The sequence below is a fragment of the Lissotriton vulgaris genome, chromosome 5, assembly GCF_964263255.1.
Source record: "Lissotriton vulgaris chromosome 5, aLisVul1.2, whole genome shotgun sequence".
Lineage (NCBI taxonomy): Eukaryota > Metazoa > Chordata > Amphibia > Caudata > Salamandridae > Lissotriton > Lissotriton vulgaris.
In genome coordinates, this window is record NC_141693.1 from 1,857,093,016 (window position 1) to 1,857,119,309 (window position 26,294).

Below are 26,294 nucleotides of genomic sequence, written 5' to 3' on the forward strand. Positions count from 1 at the left end.
TGTCAGATGTCAATGATGGAGACCTTTAGTTACAGAAAGTAACTTATCACCAGCACTGGGAATGTCACAGATTCACATTCTTAAATCAACAAAAAGTAGAAGTACATCTCTAAACAGAAATAGATGGTATAGGCTCACCTCATGTGAAGGGATTCTCAGAACAACTTGCCAACTCTATTGTTCATCCAGCACGCATGTCATGGCATTGGTGCTTTTTGAAAAGTGTGGCAGCTTTTCAAAACGGCTGCTTGCAATATTTCTGTAATGGAACGGTTCCACAGAAGGAATGAGCACTGTAGGGCAATCAGACAATTGGCTTTTTGAACGCAGAAGGCCGAGATCCACCTGGCTGTGATTCATTTTGAAAAACGTTATTATCCTGAAAAGGGCAATGAACGGTTGATCCGAGGAGTGCAAGTATAATATCATGCAGCAACTTCAATCCAGACAATGAAATGATAATGCTTCAGAAATGGTTTGGAAACAAATATGCAAAATCATGGGTTTACTGAGATGAAAGTTTGTATTAACTTTTCATATGGTTGGTGTGTAGCATAACTTTCTCCAAAAAAAGAAAGCTAGGTAAAAAAAATGGTTTCTTTATGGTGAAAGCATGAATCTCTTCTGGTCGGCTAGAGGATGCATGTTTAGCAATAGAGCAGTATACGAAGAAAGAATTCAGGACTATTTTAGGCTCCACATTCTGAAGGAATATGGAGCTTCTTAACTGAATGAAAAATAGTCCCTTCGTAAATGCTTAGCGGTTCAAAGTGATGCAGCGTTGTAGGTGCTTCTAAACCTTCATTCTGGGGTGATGTAAACACATTTGATACCTGACTTAACATGCAATAGTAGTTGAAATAACAGAGGATGTGGTTGTAAAGAGAAAGGATGCATATAAGTCTACCTTCATGAGTGGCAAACAAGTTTCCACTTCATTTTAAAGGTTTAATGGTTGACAGGAACTACTAGCAGGGACCCTCCAGCAGTCAAGGTATTACATTTTCAACCGCTCAGGATTTATGCCTCCAAATGAGGCAATCTGGGATAGATTGTACAGGTCTTTCTGTCCGAGACACCAAAGCTGGTAGACCAAGAGTGTGAAGGGAAAACTGGTACATGGCAGGAGTAGGACCACTGCCCAAACATGGCCTATGTGACTTGAGGTGCATGATTTCTCCCTTTTCCTGGGCACCATCAGGATCAGGAGAAATGACAGATAAGCACATCTAGCAAACGGTCATTGAAAGGACTGTTCTCTGCGTTCACATTACCAGTATTTGATGCCTTTACCTCTGTGGTTCATCTGAGTCCGTAATAGATTCACTTGGTCTTGCTCCACAGGTAGAACACCACTCTCAGCGGGCTGCGATCTAATTGTGGCAGCTGTTTTTTGATCTTCTGATTGTCCTGATGGGTGACCTATTTTGAGGTTGCGAATGGGGGAGTTAAGCATCCTGCGATAGAACTGATGTTTTTATGTAGATAGAACGATAGATGGAAGCTCAAACTGCAATATTAACAGCCAGGATGATTGAATGGGTCTATGAAATATTACAGACCACTATTATGATTTGATCTTGGTGGATAAGGTATATATGGTCTACTTTTTCAGTGGAATCAATTTTGAACTGGCTGTTAAGTGGCCTATGAACGAATATGCTACTTACCAGTATGCATCTGTTCTTGGCATGTAGGGCTGCTGACATTCATATCTGTGCATAGATCGCCGCCTAGTGTTTGGTCTGGATGATTGCACATTGTTGTCCTGGAAGAGTCTTTGAAGTATCACGAGATAGGTGGCTCCTCCCTTTGGACTACAGTGCGCATGGGCATCCACTCCATCCTCAGATTGTTTTTGCCATTGTGGCAAAGATGGAGTGTAACACCGTAAGTGATGTCCATTCTAAGAGTAATTCTGAGTGCTGCAGCCGCTACAGGCGCCGGGGAGGAGGGGGGCGATATGAATGTCAGCAGCCCTACATGCCAAGAACAGATGCATACTGGTAAGTAGCATATTCGGTTCGAGGCATGTGGGCTGCTGAATTCATATCTGTGCATAGAATACATAGCAGTCCCTCCATTAGCGGCGGCCGCCTGTGCCAGCTGCAGCAATTTGAAAAAGTGTTTTTAGAACAGCCTGCCCTACAGCTGCCTGCTGTTTGGAGTGCACATCTACGCAGTAGTGTTTTGTAAATGTGTGTGTGGTAGACCATGTGGCTGCTGTACATATGTCTTCTAAAGGAATATTTCCAAGGAAAGCCATGGAGGCCCCCAACTTTCGCGTGGAGTGGGCCCTTGGGGGAACCGTTAATGTGCGCTTGGCCTTTTGATAGCAAATCTGAATGCACTTAACGATCCACCTGGCTATACCTGCTTTGGAAATGGGGTTGACTTTGTGTTGTGGCGAAAAGGCAACAAACAGTTGTTTTGTTTTCTGAAAATCTTTGGTCCTATCTATGTAGTACATTAGAGCTCTTTTGACGTCTAGTGTGTGGAGCATTCTCTCTGCCACTGACTCAGGATTTTGGAAGAACACTGGCAGTTCTATAGTCTGATTGATATGGAACTGTGAAACCACTTTAGGCAGAAACTTAGGGTTAGTGCGGAGTACCACCCTGTTGGAGTGAATCTGTATGAATGGCTCCTGGATAGTTAGTGCCTGAAGTTCACTAACTTGTCGTAGCGATGTGATTGCTATTTGGAAAGCCACTTTCCACGTCAAGAACTGAATCTCGCATGAGTGTAGAGGCTCAAAAGGTGGACCCATCAGTCTGGTGAGGACCACATTTAGGTTCCATTCAGGAGCTGGTGGGTGTCGGGGAGCAATAACTCGTTTGAGTCCCTCCAGAAAGGCTTTAATGGCAGGCACTCTGAAAAGCGAGAGATGCTGCCTGTTTTATAGATAAGCTGCTATTGCGGACAAATGTATACGAATAGAAGCATAGGCCAGATTGCATTTGTATAGATGTAACAGATAAATGATGTTGTGAATAGATGCATCTAGCGGGTTGATGTTGTGGTCGGCACAATAAATGACAAACCGCTTCCATTTTGCAGCATAACATGCTCTGGTGGTGGGCTTTCTTGCCTCCCTTATGATATCCATACAGTCAGGAGGCAAGTTGAGGTAGCCAAATTCTAAGACCTCAGGAGCCAGATCGCCAGGTTGAGCTGTTTCGGATCTGGATGCTGAATGGCGCCATGGCTCTGCGTCAAAAGCCTGGGTGTGAGGTGCAGCCTTTGATGCGGTACCACGGATAGTTCTAGAAACGTGGTGTACCATGGTTGGCGTGCCCACGTCGGAGCAACCAGGATGAGTGTCATCGAGTGTTGCTTCAGCTTGCGTGCCACCAGCGGTATTAGAGGTGCTGGTGGAAAAGCGTACGCAAATATGCCTGACCAGTTCATCCATATTGCATTGCCCTGTGACTGTGGGAACTTGGCGGCGAAGCTTTGGCATTTGGCGTTTTCCTTTGTGGCGAACAGGTCTATCTCTGGATGACCCCACCGCTGGACGTACGGCTGGAGTACTGATGGATGTATCTTCCACTCGTGCATTTGGTGGCTGTACCTGCTGAGCAGGTCCGCCATCTGATTGTCCTTGCCCGGGAGGTGTTCCGCCATGAGGAAGATGTTCCTCTGAATGGCCCACTTCCACATGCTCTGAGCCATATGAGAAAACTGTGGAGAGTGTGTACCTCCCTGCTTTTGTATGTAGTACATGGCCGTCATGTTGTCTGTCCGGATCAACACAACCTTGTTGCACAGATGTACTTTGAATGCTTTCATCGCCCTGAAGATAGCCATCAGTTCTAGAAGGTTGATGTGCATCTTCCTCTGCTGCGCTGTCCATAGTCCCTGCACTGTATAGTGGAGTACATGAGCTCCCCATCCCTGGAGAGATGCGTCCGTCGTCAGAATAATCTGTGGCACAGGCTCCTGGAACGGTCGGGCCCTGCAAAGGTTTTGTGGATTCCACCAATGCAGAGAGTTGTATGCACGACCGGTCACCAACACTAGGTCTTTCAACTGTCCGTGAGCCTGATTCCACTGACGTGCTAAGCACTCCTGAAGCGGACGCATGTGTAGTCTCGCGTGCGGGACTATGAAGATGCAGGAGGCCATCATGCCTATCAACTGCATGAACACTCGTGCCGGAAGCGAGTGTTGTGGCTTGAATTGTTGTATCAGCAATTGTATGCTGTTGACCCTCACTGAATTTGGCTGTGCTTTGGCTGCCAGAGTATCTATTGTCGCGCCCAGATACTGCCGTACGTGGGCGGGCTGAAGGTGGGACTTTGGATAATTCAGTGAAAACTCCAGATCGTGAAGAAGGTGAATGGTGTGGGACATGTGGGCGGCACACTGCTTGGCCGACTTTGCCTGGATAAGCCAGTCGTCCTGATAAGGGTGGACATGAACGTTCTGTCTCCGTAGGTGTGCAGCCACTGTCGCCAGGCACTTGGTAAACACCCTGGGTGCCGTCGTCACTCCGAAAGGGAGGACCTTGAACTGATAATGCTGATTCTGAATGGTGAACTTGAGGTATTTTCTGTGTGACGGGTGTAGCGGAATATGGAAATATGCATCCTTCAGATCTAATGTTGCTAGGAAATCTCCCTGACTGAGTAACGGTAGAACCCGGTGCAATGTGAGCATGTGAAAGTGTTCTGATAGAATGGGTCTGAGGGACCGGTCCTTTTTTGGGATCAAGAAGTACAGCGAGTACACCCCTGTACCTTTTTCTTCCACAGGCACGAGCTCTATGGCTCCTTTTTGCAGCATGACGACTACCTCCTGCTGCAATAATTGCAAATGCTCTGTGGACATAGGACGGTGTCTTGGGGGTATGTTGGGTGGAGTGGATGTTAACTCCAGACAATAACCGTACTGGATAAGCTTCCTATCCCACCAGCCTGTAGTGATGGATTTCCAGACTGGCAGGAACTGTTGTAGCCTCCCCCCGACCGGTGAGGTATGGTCGGGGGGCAGTGACAAGGCGTCACTGTATGTTAGTGGCGGAGGATCGGGAGCTGTTGTTGCCACGACCTCTGTCCTTGGTGCTGTTTCCACGATAGCCACCTCTACTATGTTTGGTGTAGGTGGTCTGCGTGCCTCCTTTACTGTATTGTGTCTGCTGGGACAGCTGGCCTCTGGAAACTCCTCTATTGTTGGAGCGACGAAAGGAACCACCCCTGAACTGCTGCGACTGTAGAGTCCCCATAGACTTTGCAGTCTCAGTGTCCTTTTTGATTTTTTCCAAGGTGGTGTCCACCTCTGGGTCAAATAAGTGATCAGGGTTAACAGGCTGATTTAGTATGGTGGTTTGTATCTCGGGCTTGAAACCGGAGATTCTCAGCCAGGCATGTCGCCGTAACATCACACTTGCGTTAATTGCCCTGGCCGCGTTGTCTGCTGCGTCCAGCGCACACTTTATAGATGCGTTTGATATAAGCTTCTCTTCCTGTATTAGCATCTCTGCTTCCTCCTTATATTCATCTGGCAAGTTTTGTAACAGGGTTTCAAGTGTATCGTAATGAGCCCTGTCATATCTGGCTAAGAGTGCCTGAGTGTTGCAAATGCGCCAGATATTGGCCGCTTGAGCTGCCACCCTTTTCCCTGATGCTTCTAGCACTTTAGATTCTTTGTCAGGGGGAGGAGCATCACCCGTTGTTTGCGAGTTCACCCTCTTCCGGGCATTGGAAACAACCAGAGAGTCCAACGGCAACTGTCCCTTGATATAGGTAGGGTCCCCAGGTGCTGGTTTATATTTTTTCTCAATTCTGGGGTTTATCACCCTTGCCCTTGTGGTCTCCTTAAAAATGTCTTCAGCATGTTTTAGGACACCCTTCAGCATTGGTAGAGTCTTGACAGTTCTGTCTGAGGTTGAGAAGGTGTCAAACAAAAAATCCTCTTCAATAGGGTCAGCATGGAGCTGGACATCATGATTTTTGCTAGCCCTTTCAATAAGTGCATTAAACGCCGCAGTGTCTTCAGTAGGCGAGGTTTTCACAGCATAGACATGACTGTCCGGGGCAGTTTGTGGATCTCCTGGGTCAGCAGCGTCTGCCCAGGGTTCAGTGTGATCTTCAGGATCAGTGTCTATAGGATAACTGTACTCCTCATCGTCACCATCCCCTGCTTCCACATCTGAGTATGTGGGCGAGATAGGAGCAGTGTCTTGGCCATGTGGTGATATAGGTACAACGATAAGAGGTGATGTAGCAGAATCCTTCTTTTTTAATGGAATTTTATATGACTCCATTGGCTGTTCAGGGGCGATCTTTCGCTTGTAAATAGAAAGTCTACCCGTCTTGGTGTTGAGGAATTGCCTCAACTGATCTTCAAGCGGAGGCTGTCGATGCTTGGTGACCACCTCCGCAGTTGTAGGCTTCGGCTCCGTGGAAACCTTCTTGGTCGCTTCGACGGCCGTCCTAGGGGCGAAGGCCTTAGGTACCACTTTCGGCGGCAGTGTGAACTGAATGGGTGCCGACGATTTTGGAGGTTTACTGACCGGCTTCGGTGGTGGAGTAGCCTTCGGTCCGACAGTAGAAGCCTTCTCTTTAATGCGTTTCAGCGAGTCCGACACCTGCTTCGAAAAGGAGGCGGACGGCTGTGTTGACTCGACGGGTTCCTTCGAGCCACCACCAGGTATGGACTCGAGGTCTGTACCGCTTGTAGCCTTGTCTGGTCGACGCTTAGGATCGAGAACCTTCTGAGCTCCGAGTCCCTTGTCTGTGTCGACAGCTTTTGGCGCCGACTTCTTCGGGTCGACGTCCTTGGCCAGTTTCTTCGGTGCCCCGGTCTTTGGCTCGACACCCTTTAGCGACCTCACCGGGTCGATAACACTCTTTTGCTTCGTCGGTGCCGACAGTACAGAGGCCTTCGAGCCGACCAAAGCAATACGCACTTTTGGTTTCGATTTTGCGTCCAGTGCTTTCGGTTGTGTAGACACTGATGCTTTCGGTTTCGATTTCGATCGGTCAACCGATGGCTCGTTAGAAATGTCCGTAGCCGGGCCTCGAGGCGAGGCTGTAGAACCAAGTGTACGATCTCAGGTAAGGCCGTGTGGCGATCCCTCGACCTGAGCCTTATTGAGTGTTTTGGTCTCAGCCCCCGTACCAACGGTTGGGCCTAGCTCCTCGCTCAAGCTATCTTCCGCGGCCCCAAAGGCCACATCGTCGTCTCCTACCTCGTCGACGACGTCTTCATTATCGACCATTTCAACATCTGCATCGTAACTGGAGTCTACCTCCGATACAGGATCAGACAGGTTCTCTCAACTTCCTGCTCGACTCCCTCATCCTCCTCGGCATCGAAGATGTTCACCGGGTCAGGTGCCGTCTACTGGGCCTCCTTGCGCGCTGTGCGTCGAAGTCGAATCGTCTTCTTGGAGCGGAACCGAGAACAAGCCATACAGCTGGCTTCATCGTGATCCGGAGACAGGCACTTGTTGCACACCGGGTGGACATCGATGTGAGGATACTTGGAGTTGCAAACGGGACATCTCTTGAACGGGCTCCGTTCCATGATGGATCGTCGATAAGGCCTCTGGCGTCGACCGGGCCTTCAGTGCCGAAAAGCTACACGGCTCCTCTGGATGTCCGGCTCGTGAACCGAGCTGGAACAAGAACTGGGCACCCATCGCAAAGACAATACCGACGATAACTAAAGGCCTTTTGGCCAAAAGGAAAGTTTTTTATCGATTCTGAACTTGAGTTAACAAATATGCATCCGAACCCAATGGCCGAAAAAAACAATCTGATGATGGAGTGGATGCCCATGCGCACTGTAGTCCAGGGGAGGAGCCACCTATCTCGTGATACTTCGAAGACTCTTCCAGGACAACAATGTGCAATCATCCGGACTCAACACTAGGCGGCGATCTATGCACAGATATGAATTCAGCAGCCCACATGCCTCGAACATATGTCTTACTTTTCAACTGTTATGTGTTCATATTCTGTATGGGCAAGTGGGGCTTGTACAATTGAAAAAGGTTGTGTAATCAAAACACTTTGTGGACTATGCTTGAAATAAAGCAAGATTCTAACAGTTCTCTCTCTTGAGTGTTTTCTGCAATTTGAGGAAGTTTCTTCTTTTTATACACTGGAATCTTGCCTTGAATCCATGATGAAATTCACTGTAAAAGAGGAGCCAACAAACAAGTTGTGTCATCGATTTTTTAAGATAACGTGTAACTTGTGTTTCCATGTGAGGTCTAGCTCCCTCCATTGTCCAGTTTTTGCAGGATCAGTCAGATATCAAGGTGGCAGGATAGATCGAGGCAGGACAACAGCAGCCCTAAGTAAGCTTTGTGTAAGCAAACAGGCCACAAGTTCTCCTTCATAAACCGGACTGTTAGCAAATGCAGCTTCGGAAAGTAGTTGTCAAGGTGTAGAAAGAGTTTTTTGTGCCTCCTAGGCAGCCACTGGTTGATAAACACTTGAAAGGCAGAACCCTGAATTATAACAATGAAATATGGGTTTTAGTGGGGGACTGGACATCTGTGGTGCGAAAACAGGCACAGGGTAGGTGCATGGTGGTCATATATTTGTCCTTCAGCAGTCAAATGACATTGGGGGCGGGTGCTACTAAACAGCAGGGGTGCTTCCTGAAGCATTTGATAGGCTACCATAAATCAGAAAAGGGCTCCAGCTTTTAGTTGTTTTACAGTACTGCAGAAAAAGAAAAGTGACAAAGTGATACTGTTTCTTCTTTTAGAAAGCGACTCCAGAACAGCTATTCAAGCCCTGCAACTTTCACATGGTGGTAAAACCCTGCAACGTGGCCTCCCACACTTAACACTGGCACCCCTTTAAGGGTATCCTGCATGCTGCAGCAGGTCTCATCCAGGGCCTGAAGGAATATGATCGCATCACCCATCCCAATGGAACTCCATTGACTCTCCTTGACATCCTGCACCACTTTCAAAACTACTCAGCAAAGATGGTGTTGCACAAAATATTGACTTCGATCCTTTTGGCTATATTGTGGACAGAATGTAAGTGCCCACAGCATCTAGAATGTTAATGGGTACAAGATGTTCTCTGCAGTCAGCCTGTGTGATTAGAATATATGCGACAAATGCTGCATATACTGGTAATCGCCGCAGTAGTGAGCTTGAAATTTGGTTCTGGAGCCACAAGAGGATTAAATCCAAGAGTCTGGAGAGATATCGATGAACTGAGTTTCAGTCTTAAACTCTTGGAAATGTATACCCAGAATCTACCTCTGGGCGCCACCTCCTGAGCCTGGTTGTTCTCTGCAAAGATCAAGGGCAGCTGCCTCAAATTTTGCTAGACATGTTCTTGTGCCTCAGGATTAAATTGAGATGGACTGCTGCTTTGAAGTTGGCATTAGGCATCCAATCCTCTACCATCCCGAAGTTCGGGGTGGTGCACAACAATGAGGTTTCTAGAATAGCATTCGGCTGCAGCAAATGTGACTGAATCAGGACTCTGCTGTCCGAAGAGATGTCTATGTTGTATAAGTGGCTGGTGTTTTAAAAGCAGGTGCCCTCTTATGGCACCCGGGAGTAGAATTAACCAAGTGTCATGGCTGTTCTTGGAGCAACCACGGTTTCTCGTTAAAAATCATAGGTTAAAAAAAATTGAAACAATTTCTGAAAGTAAATCGAAATAGGTGATGGTATCCCTCGTTTTCCTTCCCTTTTTGAAATGTCCAAGATTTTGAGCAGTCTTCTGGAACTACATCATCATGCCATTTGTTTTGTTACTATCCGCCCTGAAGATAATCTTCCCAATACAACACTTAGCTCTCCTTGTGCCTCTTTAGATTCTGTAGGCACATCAATATTTTTTTTCTTTCCGTTTCGCTGAACCAGCAGCACCCAAGGGGCAACTGATCTTAGGCAGTGCTGGGCTTATAGGTAAAGATGAGTTCAATCTGCCCAAGGAGACAGTAGCAATTCAGACAGAACCTGCATTAATGGTGTTTGCAAGATTACACCACAGTGTGTAGTAGGTAAAATCATCCTCCAGATACCAGCATAGATAAATGCGCTCAATCCTAAAGCTTCTCAAAGTCTTCTGGGAGGGAGTAGATGTGAAGCTGGCATGAGGAGCTCCCATTCTTCTCTCTAATCTTGACACTATGCTGTAGCAGCTGAGGTAGCACTGTAATCGGCAACAACTCAGGTAGTATGGTAGCTAGAATTAGTTCTACTGATGTTGCAAGAAATGTTTGTATCTATATTGATGAGGTTGAAAGTGCTGAAATATTGACTTGGATTGGTTATGTATTTGAATGTAGATGCTTCCATCATGAGAATGAAGAATCTGTAAATGTTATTACCTCTAAACAAGGGGATTGTTGCTCATGCGGTGGATAATGTCTTGTCAACAAAACAGTTGTTGTTTAGTGTCTCTTGCACATATATTCATATTTCTATGTACAATACAGTATGTTTTTTAAAGCAAAGGCATATGTAACGTAACAGAAAACATTAAGAACTTGTCTGGATCATAACCTGCACTGACACTCTGGTCCACCTCAAACACGTCAAAATAATTAGAATGAGAACACGAGTCAGCTGGTATACAGAGGAACTCAGGTTAACAAAGACCTAGCAAGCAACTGGAACACAATTAGAGACTGAGCAAAAACATAATGGAAAAGGACAACTTTAAATCTGCCGGAGATGCTACCAGCAGGAAATCCAGATCACCAAGCAACCAGCCCTTGCAGACAGCATAAAAGCCAGCACCCACAGCAAAAAAAAAAGTTTGTCTATTAGACAATTCCCTGCACCCACAGCCAAAATCACACCCTCGCGAGACTTCTGCAGCAATCTCTCAGACTTCTTCAGCAGCAAGTTCAACGTACATTTATGATAACTCCCCCCACGCACCCCCCAACAGAACCCCACCTACCTGCAAAGATAGTATCAAGGAGCACACTAATATCTAAAGCAATTCAAATGTCAAGTACAATATAATCTTTTAAATCATGGAATTAATGAAACATATGTAGATGGGAGTCTTGATAGTTCTTGAATTCAGTTATGTTGCTTTTATTTTCATAATTAGAAGAATGAATACATGCATCAGCCCAGCCAACGCGTTTTGTCCATAAAAGGACTTCATCAGGGTTAAAATATGACGTGGTATCAATACCAATGGAGCAGGCCTTCCGATGGAGAATAGTTATATTTCTGGTTGTGAATCCCCTTAGCGTGCTATCAATCACCCAAATTAAAGCCTCTGTTCTTCGGTTGAGATAAGAATTTCAAAGAATGGAGTGTTTCTTTATTGATAAATAGATGCAGAAAAAATCCTTCTTAATTAATATATAATCGCTGGGATTCCAAGTAGCGTAAAGAAGGTAAGGTCTCCTGAACAAATATCCTCAGTCTTCTTGGCAGTCGTCTACGGCTGATGCATGTATTCATTCTTCTAATTGTGAAAATAAAAACAAAATAACTGTATTTAAGAACTATCAAGACTCCCGTCTACATATGTTTCATTAATGCCATGATTTAAAAGATTTTATTGCTTTTGTACTTGACATTTGAATTGCTTTAGATATTCATGTGGTCCTTGATACTATCTTTGTTATTAGAAAAGAAATTCGTTTTCTCTGAAATTTGACCACTCAGTAGTGGGGTCAAGTCAAGTGGGAGCACCTTTGTGGTATATCAGATTTTGAGGAATTCTTTACTGGTGCAGCCCATATAGCCCTTACTACTGTTATGTTACCTTTTGTTTAGTACCCCATCTACCTTACAGGAAGCCTTCTGGTATCTACAGAACAATGGACCCTGAACGCATGAACCGCCATCACCATAGAAGATTGATTTACCCAAGCCTCCAAGGGTCTATTGGGTAGCCCAATTTTTTGTTAGTATCGCCATAGAAGAGACTGCAGGCTACAATGAAGTCCACCCCCTCCGGAGCCCCTTCAGATCCACCACGCCTTCAACAAAGGAGCCATCCACAACACTGAAGTACTCACTAGCATCCTCAACGCCTCCATTGACAAAGAAACCTTCTTAGTAGTTGGAAACACGTCACAGCTCTACTGAAGAAATCCTCAGCAGACCCTGCCACAGTTACAAACTAATAATCTACGTCCCTCCTACCTTACTTGGCAAAGATCCTTGCGAAAACAATGATAGGAAGCCTAACTAAACATCAAGTCAACCACCAGCTCTTCGACTTTACGCAATTCGGACCCAATCACAGCACAAAAACAGCTCTTTTCGCATCAACAAAATGACATCCAAATGATCCCGGATAAAAGAGAAATTGCAGCCCTCATCCTAATATACCTCTTGGCAGCCTTTGAAACAATATCACACCGCACCCTCAGAAGTCAATGACATGAGATTGGCATGAAAAGTCCAGCCACCGCTGTATCTGCTATTTCCTGACAGGAAGAACACACTGCCAACCTGGTGTCGTACTTCTCAGAAGCCCGAGAACTTAAAACGCCTACACGACCCTTTGGGCCAACATCATCTGCACCTCTCCTATGCCGACGACACGCAACTCAAATTGTACCTCTTGGACAAACCACCTAACAGGAGGGACAAGTTCACTACCTACATGTCTGAATAGCTGCCTGGGTGAAGTCCAACTATCTCAAACTTTAACACTAACAAGACAGAGGTAGTGATCTTAAGAAATAAAACATCTTTGTGGGACTCCACCTGGTGGCCTGCCGACCACGGACGCACTCCCACCCCCCAAAGCACATCCCAGAAACTTCTGAATCGCCAATGACAACAAGCTGAAAATGCCAGCTCAGGTTCGACACCATCGTCTCATCTGATTACTCACCCTGAAGATGATGAGAAAATGTTTTAAATGGCTCTTTAACAATCCTCAAAGAGTTGTCACCCACTCCCTCATCATCAGCAGGCTGGACTATTGAATCTCTCTCTACACCAGGATGATCAAACATCTCATCAGACCACTAAAACCATCCAGAATGCAGTGGTGAGACTCATCTTTAATCTCTCACGCAGGACCTACATCACAACACCCAAAAGGGAGCTCCGCTAGCATAGCTGGGCTCCTGCTCGCAACCACCCCACACCTACACAGGAACAGAACTGGAGGTCGAACTTTCTCCTTCATCGCTCCTAAAGCGTGGAATGGCCGTCCACTCCACAGCAGAGCCTCCACCTCACTTTCTGAATCCAGGAATAAGCTGAAGATCTGGCTCTTCAACTAGCCTGCAGAGCTATGCTCCCACCCCTACACAACGCCAGGATACCCTTTCGGGTACGACTGAGCTCTACAAATGCACATAACAAGGACGCCCATGGCTCAGAGTCCTTTTTAAAATTATTTTCCAGCATTGGTCACCCGGTAGGCTGAGCAGGCTAGGTTCAGCAAATGGTGTTGCACTTCGGGGCTAAAACCGAGATAAGGAGCCATGAATGGCATCTAATCAGGACGCTGGTATTAACCCCTTTAGATGCGGTGTCAGCCTCCTTTAGGGCATAGCAGTTGGTCTTTCCTTCTGCCACCTACTCCTCATTCCTCTTCTTATATGCTTCTGGGAGATGCTGGATGAGCTCCTCCATTTCGTCCCAATGCGCTCAATCATATCCGAGAATCAGGCTGACTAAATTAGCAATCCTTCAATTTGGAGCAGCACCCACTGCAACCCTCTTCTCAGTAGGATCTACCTTCTTGCTCTCTTTATTGGGCAGGGGAGCATTGCCAGTGGCTAGAGCATTGGCACTTGTGAGCAGTGAGCACAGCCAGGGAATCCCCAGGGACGTGACCCCTGATGGATCATTGGGGGAGGGTTTATATTTTTTCCTCCACCCAGTTCATTGAAGGTGTATGTGGTGGACTTCAGCATACCCTTCAACAATGGGTGGATCTGGACTGTTCTTTGGAACTTGGGCAATGTGCCCACGAGAAGTTATCTTCCTCATGGAAGGCATGCATGTCCACCTTGGGATATGTAGCCTCACTGTACCACCTCATGATATGCGGTGGTGTTGCCTGGGGTAATACCCTAATTGGATAATGATCCAGGTTAGGATCTCCCGGGGATCAGCACTGTAGTTATCCCACTGGCCTTCGGACAGGATCGAATATGGGTTAGTAGGACTCCTCAAAAGTCAATTTCCTTTTAGGAGGCAAGATTTCTGTACGCCCGAGAGGCAGCATGGTGGAGATCTTCCTGATCTGATGATTTATAAACAGGCACATCTGCCTTGCATCCAACTCATCCTAAAGTCGCTAGGATGATTGCCTCACCTCATCGAAGTCCGCAATGGAAAGCGTTGTTGACGCCACGTGTGTTATTGGGGCAGATGGAGTCTTCAGATCAGATGGTGGTTTCAGTGCCAACGTCTCCTTAGGAGCAGGACTGGTTTCAGCGCCAGCACTGATGGGGCCCTCGAGGCTTTTGGAGAACCTTCAGGCTCGACAATTGAGAAATCAGCACCCAAGAGTAGGAGTGCTGAAGGCTACGAAGTCTTAGGTCAATGCTGACCAAGCCCGAAGGTGGAGGCCCAGAATGCAGCGCCTTAGTAGGAGGACCCCATGCCCGACCACCTCAATGGCGGTGCCTTGCCTTAGAGGTTGTGTGGGTGAGTTTAGATGCCGATCATACTGACCGTTCTGGCTGAGATCTTCATCTGGGGTCTGAAAAGCATGACTGTGGTGGGAGCCTCTTCCTCTGGGTCAGAGTCGGAAGAGAAGGCCCCCTCTGGACTGGGTGACAGATAGTGGGGCGGAATGCCTGATGGGCCGGATTCTTCCCACCCAGTGTCAGGCAAGGGATGTACCCTGAAGTTATTATGTGTGTCATCTGAGGCCAGCTGCTGCATACACTGGGGGGCCCACAGTCTCTCCCATCAACATCAAAGAGTTTTCTTAGACCAGAAGGTGCGGCAGGCCTCGCACATTGTGTGGTCATGGTCAGGAAAAAGGCCAAGATTACACACCTCGGAGGAGGAGCCAAGATGGCGGACGGACCGGACGTGTGAGCTCCCGGCTCCGCAATCCGCTTGTTGTTTTAAGAAATCCTGATTAATCTTCTTGCCTGCAACGTGTGCAAATGGAGCCACAAGTGCGTACATGCTAACCGCGTCCTTCCGAGATCCCCGCCGGCTGTTTTGGTTGCGGATTTGCAACGTTTGCCGACTCCCGACCCTGCCCCCGGACTCTGCCCCGATCGCCGCTGCCGGACGCCGCTGGTCGTGCTCGGCTGTGACGGGGCCGGCGTTTCATGGACCGCGACTGACTACAGAGGTAGGCAGACTGGCGAAACTACCTTCAGTGACGGAGTGGGTGCGTGCGAGGCTGGGGTCGTGCAGGCGACACTTTCTTTGTCGTGCGGCCAACAATCTGAGCAGCCTCCATTTTGGAGCGCCTCCTCCACCGCGTACCACCCGCATCGGCAGGGATCGAGGGGGCCTTCATACCGTGCAACCTCTGGAATACGAGCCGTGTCTCCTTTGGTGGCTCTAACTGCTGTTTCTACTAGCTATGGAGTCGGCCCCCCCCCCCCTCCGTTGTGGGTTGACTGATGGGGTGGTGATGGTGCCTGCCTGCCGTACCGAGGAAGCGGATGTTCCTATACCCCCAGTGCTTGCTGCCCTGCCTACTCTCGAGCTAGCAGATGCTCCGGTGGCGTCGCTGCACAGTGCTAACCGGCCGATGCTGGGGAAGGATTTGCACTATGGCGACATCCTGATAGCCCTCGCAGACCTAAGGGCGATATGGAGACGGAACACCCGAGAGCTGGAGCGCAAGGTTGAAGGAGCTGTATCTCAAAGGGAACGACTGCGGCTGGCTGTCCCCCTGTTGCCTCTCATTCCTCCCGCGGTGGATACAGTGTTGCAACATGAGAATGCTGTGGAGCGCTCTGTCCCTGGCTACAGTGTCGAGTGCTCCCTTATGGACGAAGCTATAGTTACAAAGTCTCCTTTCACTCCGCACCCTGAGATTTCGCCTCAGCAAGTACTGACATGGCCTTTTCTACATTGCTGGAGTGCGTGCTATTCTGCTATGGAGAAATCGCTCGTCATCTTGGGCATGATGGTGGTCGGTGTCTGGGAACACTCACTTCCCCTCCCCCTACTTCTTCTGTGCCGAGAGCGGCCATCTTGCTCCTTTGTTCTGCCTGCGGTGAACTCGCAGCGACGACCACGCTTGGGAGGGTTTCAACGCTCAGGCCAGGGCTGAAATTGTCTTTCTCGCTGACTTTGCTTGCTCGACTGGCTGTGACCCGGACTGGAACACTTGCTGCTATATTGGTGTTGATACAGAAGTGTAATCCCTTTTTCGGACTGTAACTGCTATTGCTTGGCATGTTCCCTTTCATTTGGGTTGCACTTGATGTCTCTGATTCTTGTCCCTTCCTAATGTGATGGATGTATTTGCAGGCTCGGGGTCCGAGGATAACTGTTATTGGTGGTGGTCTTTAATTTGTCTCTGTTCGGCTGGGGGGGGACTCGGGGCGGGACGCTATTTGGATACACGCAGGGGCTCTCGTTGGGATATTCCTCCTCATTAGAGGGAATGACTTTTGTAATCGCTCTGACAAAATTGATGTGTTGTAGGTCTTGTGCGGGTGGTGGAATCCGGGGCTCAGAAATTGTGGCCCTCCTCCGGGGTTAGGTATCTCATGGGAGTTTTAGATTAGACTTCTCTTTTCTTGCTCCCTATATCAAAGGTGTCATTATATCTTTTCCTTTCTTCTTTCTCTTACTCTCTATTCTATATTTCGGGTTTATGGGGCGACAGACGCGCTGCTGGGAGGGCTGGGGGGGTAGGCCGTAGCCTTCGCATGCGTGTAGGGTGGGGGTTGAGGGATGGGTATTTTGTTTCTTTTTTGTTCCTATGGTGCCTTGTTTTTTCTTTTTAATTTATTTCTTCTTTCTTTTATCTTGAGTCCATGTTGATGTCATTGGCGGGCGGGTGGCGGCGGATACTGTTAGGGCCTTGGGTCTAATATCCTTGTTGCATACATCCTGGCCGCCATGCCGCCTGGTGGGGTTTGTCCTTTGAGTTGCTGGGATGTGTATGCCTCTGTCGATACCGCTATCTCACGTCTACATGGACCCTGTTCTTTCTTTCGTTTATATTCTATTTTTACTGAACCGGAATAGTTGGACATTACTAATTGCTATGAAAACTTTAAAATTAACCTTCATTGCTCCTGAGACGCGACAGCATGTGATCTACAGTGTAACTGCTGACTGCTTGCTAATTGATATTGCTGTGCTGTCGCGTCACTGTATTGCATGCACCAGTGCTCAATAGTATTTGTGGCCGGCCTGAGGGTTGTAGGCCACTATTTGTACTTTTCTGGATGCACTAATAAAGGTTTTCAAAAAAAAAAAAATAAAAAAAAAAAATAGATTACACACCTCTTGGTGGTCGTGCCATAGGAATTTCTTGTGGTACTAAGGACAATAGTGGAAAGGCGTCATTTCCATCACTCTACCTACATTCCCACAGAGCAGTCCTCTAGAAGAGTAGCAGACAGTCCGAGACGGGCCCGAGGCCCTGTCGGTTAAGTGCAAATGATAGGTTGGTGTTCGGGAACCAACATTCTGAAAAGTAGGCACATAGAGGTCTTTCTACCGAAGTTGAAACAACCAAAAGGAAAGCGAGATAAGTCGTCAAGTCCGAGTCCCCTCAGTACAGGTCAGAAACCAAAGGCAAAAAAAGCCATTTGATATGAAATTCGTCTCCATGGACACTGTCAACTAAAAGGTGGAGTCACCGTATTCCTCAAGACTTAAAACTTTTTTGAAAGAAAACAAATTGTAAATGTCCAAGTCAAACAATAAATGGCAGGAGTACTGCAACACATTTTACAAACAAAATGCTACAACTTTTCACATTAATTGCATCCAGCTTATTCTGGCCTGCTACAAGAACTGTGATATTTGCTTCTGCATGTGTTATACACTAGTTTGGTTACTAATCTAACAAAAGCCTCTAATATTACTCATTTACTTACTGTGTGTGCGTGAGCTGCCTTAGGGGACAGGGTGAAAAGAGTAAAAAAAGAAAAAGCATTTGTCGTGCATTGCAGTTGTTGTCTGTTCCCAAAGTAGATGAAGTTATGGAAACATTTCAAGTAACACCAGACCATTTTCCCTGCTCCAGATGACAAAAGTGGTAAACCTATGGACTGTGGACTGTGGACCAAGGGAAATCTGCTGGGAGTGACCAAATTACTTAGCAATGCAACAAATCCATTGCAAGAGAAAAACAGGTTGTGGTGCGAAACCCTTCCAAACAGGTCAGTGAAAGTAAGTGGAGTGAATTGAAGCAGAACAGGAAATGCATGCTTGAGCATTGTGAAGGAAACCGTTCTATGGGTGACCTAAAGCAGCTGCAGCATTTGTTCGTATCCGGAAGGATGGGCGCAGGTTAATCAACATAAGTACCAGTTACAGATAGTTACATGGTACATAAAAAATTCAGTTTACGGAAACTGTAGTGATAGATCACAGACCTTGCACAGACTAAAAAGCAGTACACTCGCAATAAGGGATGGCTTGCGACCAGATAAGTAAAATGTTTGAAATAACCTGAAGAACCTGTGTTTTTTGACAGGCATTAATAACCACACAGTGATGTTTTGTGAAAGCTTTGCAGATGTCCATGAGTGCCATGTTTCATAGGAAGGCCAAAGTGGTTTGCTTTATGTGAGTGGTATGTGCTCTAGGCACTAGATGATTCTTGGGAGGATCATGTTATTACCCTGAAGGTATTTGTTTGTTGCACGTAGTGCTGTAGATTCACATGCTCTGCATACTATTAGCATCTAGTATTGGGCTCTGAATATTAATTGTACTTCTTTGAAAAAGCCTTTCGAGTTACCAGGTCTGTGATTCATCCTCTGGTGGCAGATGCGCAGGTGCACAGACTCCATTTTTAGATAATTTTTTGCCCAACGGAGAGAAAAGGAATGGAGTAATGAGAAGAAAAGAATAGTGTCCATGCATATTAAGTAAATGATAACCTGTAACAAACAATGGCTTCCGTGGAGGAGAGTGGGAGCAGGCAAATTTGCAGCACTACATGCAACAAACCGGTACTTACAAGGTAAGTAACAAAATCAGTTTGTAGCATGTGCGCTGTAGATACGCAAGCTCTGCATCGACTGTAAAGCAGTGCTCCCCTAAGCCGTGGCTAGTCAGTGGATGGTGCCGATGATTGAAACAAGAGTCCAGACGACAGTCTGGCCAACTCTAGCTTGCTGCTTAGAGAGAATATCCACACAACAATGCTTTGTGAAAGGGTATGGATTGAACCATGTGGCAGCTTTACAAATATCTTTTATGGGTATATCCAATAGAAAGACCATAGTAGCACCCTGTTTGCGGGTGGAATTTGGCTTGGGGTGGGAAGGTAGGGTTTGTTTAGCGAAGCATTTAAGAAAGCACTTGGCAATCCTTGGTTTAGAAATGGCATGACCTTTATGGGGCTATGTGAAGGTCAAAAACAGTTGTGTTTTACAAAATGATTTGGTTCCATCAATGTAGTACATACGAGCATGCTAGAGAGAAAATCTACAAAGTGCCCTTTCAGCTACTGAGTCTGGACGTAGAAAGAAGACTGGGAGCTCAATGGTCTGATTAAGGTGAAATGAGGAGGCCACCTTGGGTAGGAATGTTGCATTAGTTCTAAGGAATACTCTGGCCTGATGTGCCTGGAAGAAAGGTTCCTGCAATGTAAGGATCTGTAGTTCAGTAATCGGTCTCAAAGTTGTTAAAGCTACCAGGAAGGCAACCATTCAAGAGAGAAACTGCAAGGGGCATGAATGTAGAGGCTCAAAGGAAAGGCCCCGTAAGTCTGGTGAGGACAACATTGAGATTCCAGATTGTGATTAGAGGTAACCTTGGTGGGATGAGATGCTTAAGGCCCACCATAAAAGCTTTAACTACAGGAATTTTGAAGAGGGAAGAGTTTTTCCTGTTTTGCAAATATATGCAGCAATAGCAGATAAAAGTAACCAGATTGATGTGTAAACTAACCCTGACTTTTGTAAATGTAGAGGGTAACAGATAATGTCTTTCACGATAGGCGTAAGAGGGTTATGTGTTTTAGTGTGCACTAGTGTACAAAGCACTTCCACTTAGCAGCATAGCAAGTGCGTGTAGTGAGCCTACTGGCTTCCCAGAGTATGTCACGCACTTTTGAGGTAGTTCAAGGTAACCAAACTCTAGGAACACAGGAGCCAAATAGTCAGGTTGAGATGTCTGGAGTCCGGGTGACTTTCCTGTGGTTTTGTGTGATAAGGAGCAGCCTGGTGGGGGGCGATGGACATTTCTAGAAAGGTTGAGAACCATGGTTGTCTGACCCATGTTTCTGTCACCATATGAGGGTGACGGATGTTTGCATGGACATCCTGACCATGTAAGGAATCAGTGGGTGAGGAGGAAAAGCGTATGCAAAGTTCAATTCATTCACAGATCACTGCTCATGAACTCAGAATGTGATAACCTGTAAGCGAAGATTGGGCATTGTCCGTTTTCATGTATGGCAAAAAGGTCTGTTTGGGGCTCACCTCTGAAATTAAGGTATTAGGGCTTGAGGGAGGAGTTCCCACTCATGAACTTGTTAGAAAGTCCTGCTCAGTTGGTCTGCAAAAAGCGGAACAAAAGGGGGTGGTGATGGACGGAGCATCTGAATCAATCAAACACTCACACCCAGTTAAGAGATCTGGGTTTAATCCATCACCGTTCTTTAGCCCACTCTGCCACCCCAGTTCAGACATGGCTATATGCAAATCAGTCTGACCCTGTGCCTCATGGAATAGTCCAGCCTGCACTGCCAAGTCATGTCTTCCCTGGACCGGAAACAAGCTTCCGATTCAGGCAAGCCGGGCTGAAGACGGCTGGAATGCCAGAAACCGGTCCTCGGAAGCTTGTTTCCGGAACAGGGAAGACATGGCTTGGCAGTTCGGGCTTGACTGTTCCCATGAGGCACAGGGTCAAACTGATTTGCATATAGCCATGTCTGAACTGGGGTGGCAGAGTGGGCTAAAGAACGGCGATGGATTAAACCCAGATCTTTTGACTGGGTGTGAGTGTTTGATTGATTCAGATGCTCCGTCCATCACCACCCCCTTTTGTACTGCTTTTGGCCGCCATAAGTGTGGCAGGGTATGTTCAGACGTGAGTCCCTTGCTCACTTTGCCACTGGATTCAAGCAAGCCGGGCTGAAGACGGCTGGAATGCCAGAAACCGGTCCTCGGAAGCTTGTTTCCGGTCCAGGGAAGACATGGCTTGGCAGTTCGGGCTGGACTGTTCCCATGAGGCACAGGGTCAGACTGATTTGCATATAGCCATGTCTGAACTGGGGTGGCAGAGTGGGCTAAATAAAGGCGATGGATTAAACCCAGATCTTTTGACTGGGTGTGAGTGTTTTATTGATTCAGATGCTCCGTCCATAACCACCCCCTTTTGTACCGCAGTTGAAAAATAAAATGTTTAAAAAAAAAAACCAACAATTGTACCGCAGTTGGTCTGCAAAGTCATCATCCGCTCCCAGAAGATACTGTGCCAGGAAATAAACTTGGCGATGGATGGCTTAGCACCAGATTCGCTGACCAAGGGCCAACAGCTGAGGGAAGAGCGTGCCTCCTTGCTTTTGAAGGGAGAACTTGTCGGTCATGTTGTCTGTGCTTGCAGGACTACCTTGTTTTAAATCTGCTGAAGAAATGCGTTACTTACCTGTAACTGCAGTTATCCAGTATTGGTGTCTTTCATAGATTCACATGCCTGAATCATTCCCCGTCGTCGAGATGGGAGTGCCCGGTACATATAAAAGTAATGTCCTATAGACATACATAGAGAAAAATAGGCCTAAGGGCCTTGCCTTAGTAGCCTACCAATGTCCTTTTGTAAAAAGGACCAAACTCTAGAAGGTAGCCAATCAGCTACCACCTCCCTCTAGAACCTTCCTGCCAGGAGCCTCAGTCTCTCAGATTTTCGTACGCACCAAGCTAGGTAGGCGTAATATATGATAGAAAGAGAGGTGAGACCTTCCTGGGGAGGTGGGAGGGTTGCATGTGAATCTATGAAAGACACCAATACTGGATAACTGCAGTTACAGGTAAGTAACGTATTTCTTATCCAGTATTATGGGTGTCTTTCATAGATTCACATGCCTGAATCAGAGTAGCGAGCAATACATTATGCACATTTGTGATGAGACAGTATAAGCAGTCTGAGATAATACATATCATACGACTAACAACCATCAACAAGTAAACAGAATAAAGAAGTAAATGTGCATACCAACAAAGGATGGTGGGAAGGAGGAAGGCTCATCTCACTGGAATAGATGGCGAAGTACAGCCTGGCCTACAGCTGCATCCTGCATCAGTTCCGTATCCAGGCAGTAATGCCTGGTAAATGTGTGCGGCGAATTCCAGGTCGCTGCCCTGCAAATAGTGCTGCCGATGTGGACACAGCTCTTGTGGAATGAGCTCGGACTTTGGAGTGTAACGGTCGTCCGGCTTTGTCATGGCAAAAGGCAATTGCAGAGGATATCCATCGTGAAATGCTTTGTTTGGAAAGTGGCATGCATTTTCTTGGTCTGCTGAAGGCGATGAAAAGCTGGTTCGTTTTCCTGAAATGTTATGTTTTGTCCAGGTAAAATTTAAGACATCTCTTTAGGTCAAAAGAGTGAAGGGATCGTTCAGCTGCAGTACTAGGATTTGGGAAGAATGATCGCAGGACTAGTGGTTCATTTAAGTGGAAGTTCGAAGGGATCTTAGGAATGAAGCGAGGATTAGTCCTTAAAATCACTCTATCTTCCCTGAACTGCATGAAGGGATCTTGAATGGAAAGAGCTTGTAGCTCGCTGACCCTTCTTGCTGAGGTCAGAGCTAAAAGTAGGGCTGTTTTCCATGAAATGTATTTGATATCAGCCCTATGGATGGGTTCAAATGGATGTTTCATTAATTGGTTGAGTACCACATTAAGGTGCCATGTTGGTGGAACTCTGCGTGGCCGAGGAAAGGATCTGTAGAGTCCTTTAAGGAATTGCTTAACTAATCTGTGGGACCAGAGAGATGGTCCTTTTGAAGTTTGTGTAAAGCGGGAGATGGCTGCCAGATGAACTCTGATAGAGGCATGGGCAAGTCCCGATTGTGCCAGTTGTAATAAATATGGTAGGATCTGCTCCGGAGTGATCTGAAGGGGATGGAGATCTTTGTCCATACACCAAACGCAAAAGAGTTTCCATTTTAAGGAATACGTTTTGTTTGTGCTGTCTGCTCTTGCCTTTGCTAGGACATTCTTGCACTCCTGTGGAATGTTTAGCTGGTAGAATTCTCTGTACTCAGGAGCCATGCCGATAATCTGAGAGATTTCAGATTCGGTGGAGTACTTGGCCTTTGGACATCGTGAGTAGGGATGGATGTTGGCCCAGATGGATTGATGGTTGGACTGAGAGGCGACGAAGGTCCGTGAGCCAATGCTGCCTCGGCCAGAACGGGGCAATGAGAATCAGTGTGCAGTGTTCCGTTTTCATTTTCCGAATGACTCTTGTTATCAGGGGAAATGGCGGAAATGCGTACGCAAACACGTTGCGCCAGGCGATGGAAAATGCATTTCCTAATGACAGCGATTGGGGATGCCAGCTTGCGAAGTTTTGGCATTTGGCGTTCTCCCTGGTGGCGAAGAGATCGATCTGCGGTCTCCCCCATTTCGAGAAAATGTTGTTTAGAACTTTTTGGTTGAGTTCCCATTCGTGTGACTGAGACCTCTGTCTGCTCAAAGCGTCCGCTATGACGTTGTCCTTGCCTGGGACATACTCTGCTGTTAGCTTGATATTGTGGAGTACTAGCCAGTTCCAATTTTTTTGCGATTCGCGAGATAGTGTCAGCGAACGTGTCCCTCCCTGCTTGTTCAAGTAGTGCATTGTTGTTGTGTTGTCCGTTCTTACAAGCACTGCTGACTCTTTGATGCGAGGGAGGAAGGCCTGGAGAGATAGGAAAACTGCTCTCAGTTCTAGAAGATTGATGTGGAGTTTCCTCTCTTGGTCTGTCCACTTGCCACCGATTTGTAATTCTTGAAGGACTGCTCCCCATCCTTCTAGAGAGGCATCTGTAGTTATGACATGTGGAGTTGGAGGCAGCAGGAACGTTAGTCCTTGCAATAGGTTTGTGGATGTGGTGATTTGTGGAGTAATCACTAAGTGATCCTCGAAAGAGTCTGTACACTGAGTCCACTGCTTGGTCAAGGCCTCTTGGAGGGGGCGCATTCTGAGCCGACAGTGAGGAATAAGTAGTATACACGAGGACATCATCCCCAGGAGGGATTTGAAAGTACGGACTCGGATGGTGTTCCTTGAAGTCACTGCGGTGGCCATAGTAATTATTTTGTGTTTCCTTTCCTGCGATGGGAATGCTGTTGAGGATGTCGTATTTAGAGTTACCCCTAGAAAAGTTAGAACTCTGGAGGGCTGTAAGATTGACTTCTCGAGATTGAGTGTCAGGCCCAGTTTTTTGAAAATATTGAGACAGGCGTTGGAAGACATTTGTGCGCCTGCCATCAAAGGTGCCTTCACTAGCCAGTCGTCCAGGTAGGGGAAAACCTGGTGTCCCTGTTGACGTAGGAAAGCTGACATTGAAGAGAGGCACTTTGTGAAAACGCGAGGTGCCGATTTGAGGCCGGATGGGAGGACACAGAATTGGTAGTGCTGACCTGCTACAGCAAATCTTAGGAATTTTTTGTGGCGCCTGTGTATTGGGATGTGATAATATGCGTCTTGCAGGTCTAAAGACGTCATAAAGTCTCCTTCCTCTAGAGATCCCAAGATTTCCTGAATGGTCACCATCCGAAATGATTGGCTCTTCAAGAATGTATTGAGTGCCCTGAGATCTAGTATGGGCCTCCATTTCTTCCTTTTCTGTTGTATTAGAAAGAAGCGGGAGTAAAATCCCTTTCCTTTTTGAGCTGATGGGACTAGCTCTATTAATCCTTTCTTCAACATTGATGAAATCTCTTGAAGGAGTAATCGTAGGTGTCTGTTTTGAATCTTGCGAGGAGGAGTTATCGGGGGGGATTGAACTGAATTCCAATGAGTGTCCGTATTGGATTAATTGGAGCACCCACCGATCCGTTGTTATTGATTTCCAATTGTGAAGGAAATGTGTGAGTTTGCCTCCAATTTTGAAAGAATGAGATGGTGGAGGGACTGGCTGTTGGAAACTGTCATTGGCGTCCGCCTGTTGGTTTCCTCTGGTTTCTTCTTCTGAAGTTTGATTTCCCATGGGAGGTCTGGCGACCTTGCTGCTGTTGCCATTGCTGGTATTGTGATCGGCCTTGATTATAGGAGTATGAGGATTTTCCTTGATATGACCCTCTATAAGAGGGCTGACCTCTATCCCTGTTCCCTCGAAAGGACTGGTTTTTGAACTGTAACTTGCCTAGAGTTCGTGCCGTGTCTGTTTCTTTTTTAATTGCCTGTAGGGCCTCGTCTATTTTCTCACCGAATAGGTGCTGACGATCATATGGCATGTCTAAGACTTTAGTTTGGATTTCTTGGTGGAAGGATGTTGCTTTGAGCCACCCTTGTCTTCGTAAGACTGCTGCACTAGCCAGTTGTCTGAAGCCTGTCATTGCGACATCTACAGCGCAATCGATGATTTCTGATGCTGACGATTGTCCCTCCTTTAGGAGCGATTGGACTTCCTCCTTTAAGTCTTCAGGTATTTCTGTCAGGTATGGGACAATGTCTTCCCATAATTACCTGTTGTATCTCCCAATTAGGGCAATGGCGTTAGCTATTTTGATAGTCATGGCTGACGTGGTTGAAAAACGTTTGCCTATGATGTCTAATTTTCTGCCCTCCTTGTCTGGTGGTGCTGACAGTGGAGAGGACGTATTTCTTGAATTCTTTTAAGCCACTTGGGTGACTACAGAATCTGGTTTGGGATGCGCATTAAGGCAGGTAGCTGCTGTTGGTGCCTTATATTTTTTATCCAGTCTGGGTACCACTATAGAGACCGATGCTGGAGTTTGCATCAATTGCTGGCTTTGTTCCCATATGTGATCAATTATGGGAATTGATCTGGCTGTCTTTTTGATCGGATCTTTAAAATCATATAGGAAACAGTCTGTTTCCTGTGATTCTATAGTCATGTGGAATCTCGTGGCTGCTCTTTCCACCAAGTTGTGGAATCCGCCAAAGTACACTGGTGGGGATTCCGAAGTATGAGGTTCAGGTGTGGCCGGAGAATGAGCGATATAATCCTCATCATCTCCGTTATTGGACAGGTCATCCCGTACCTCCCCTTCTTCTGGTTCCTCGCCCTCGTCG

At 46.8% G+C, this 26,294-nt stretch overlaps 1 protein-coding gene across 1 annotated transcript in view; it reads right to left on the reverse strand.

The window, feature by feature from the left end:
- Positions 1-26,294, reverse strand: part of FBXL20 (F-box and leucine rich repeat protein 20) — a 658,452-nt gene that overhangs the window by 133,956 nt on the left and 498,202 nt on the right. The window lies entirely within an intron of this gene.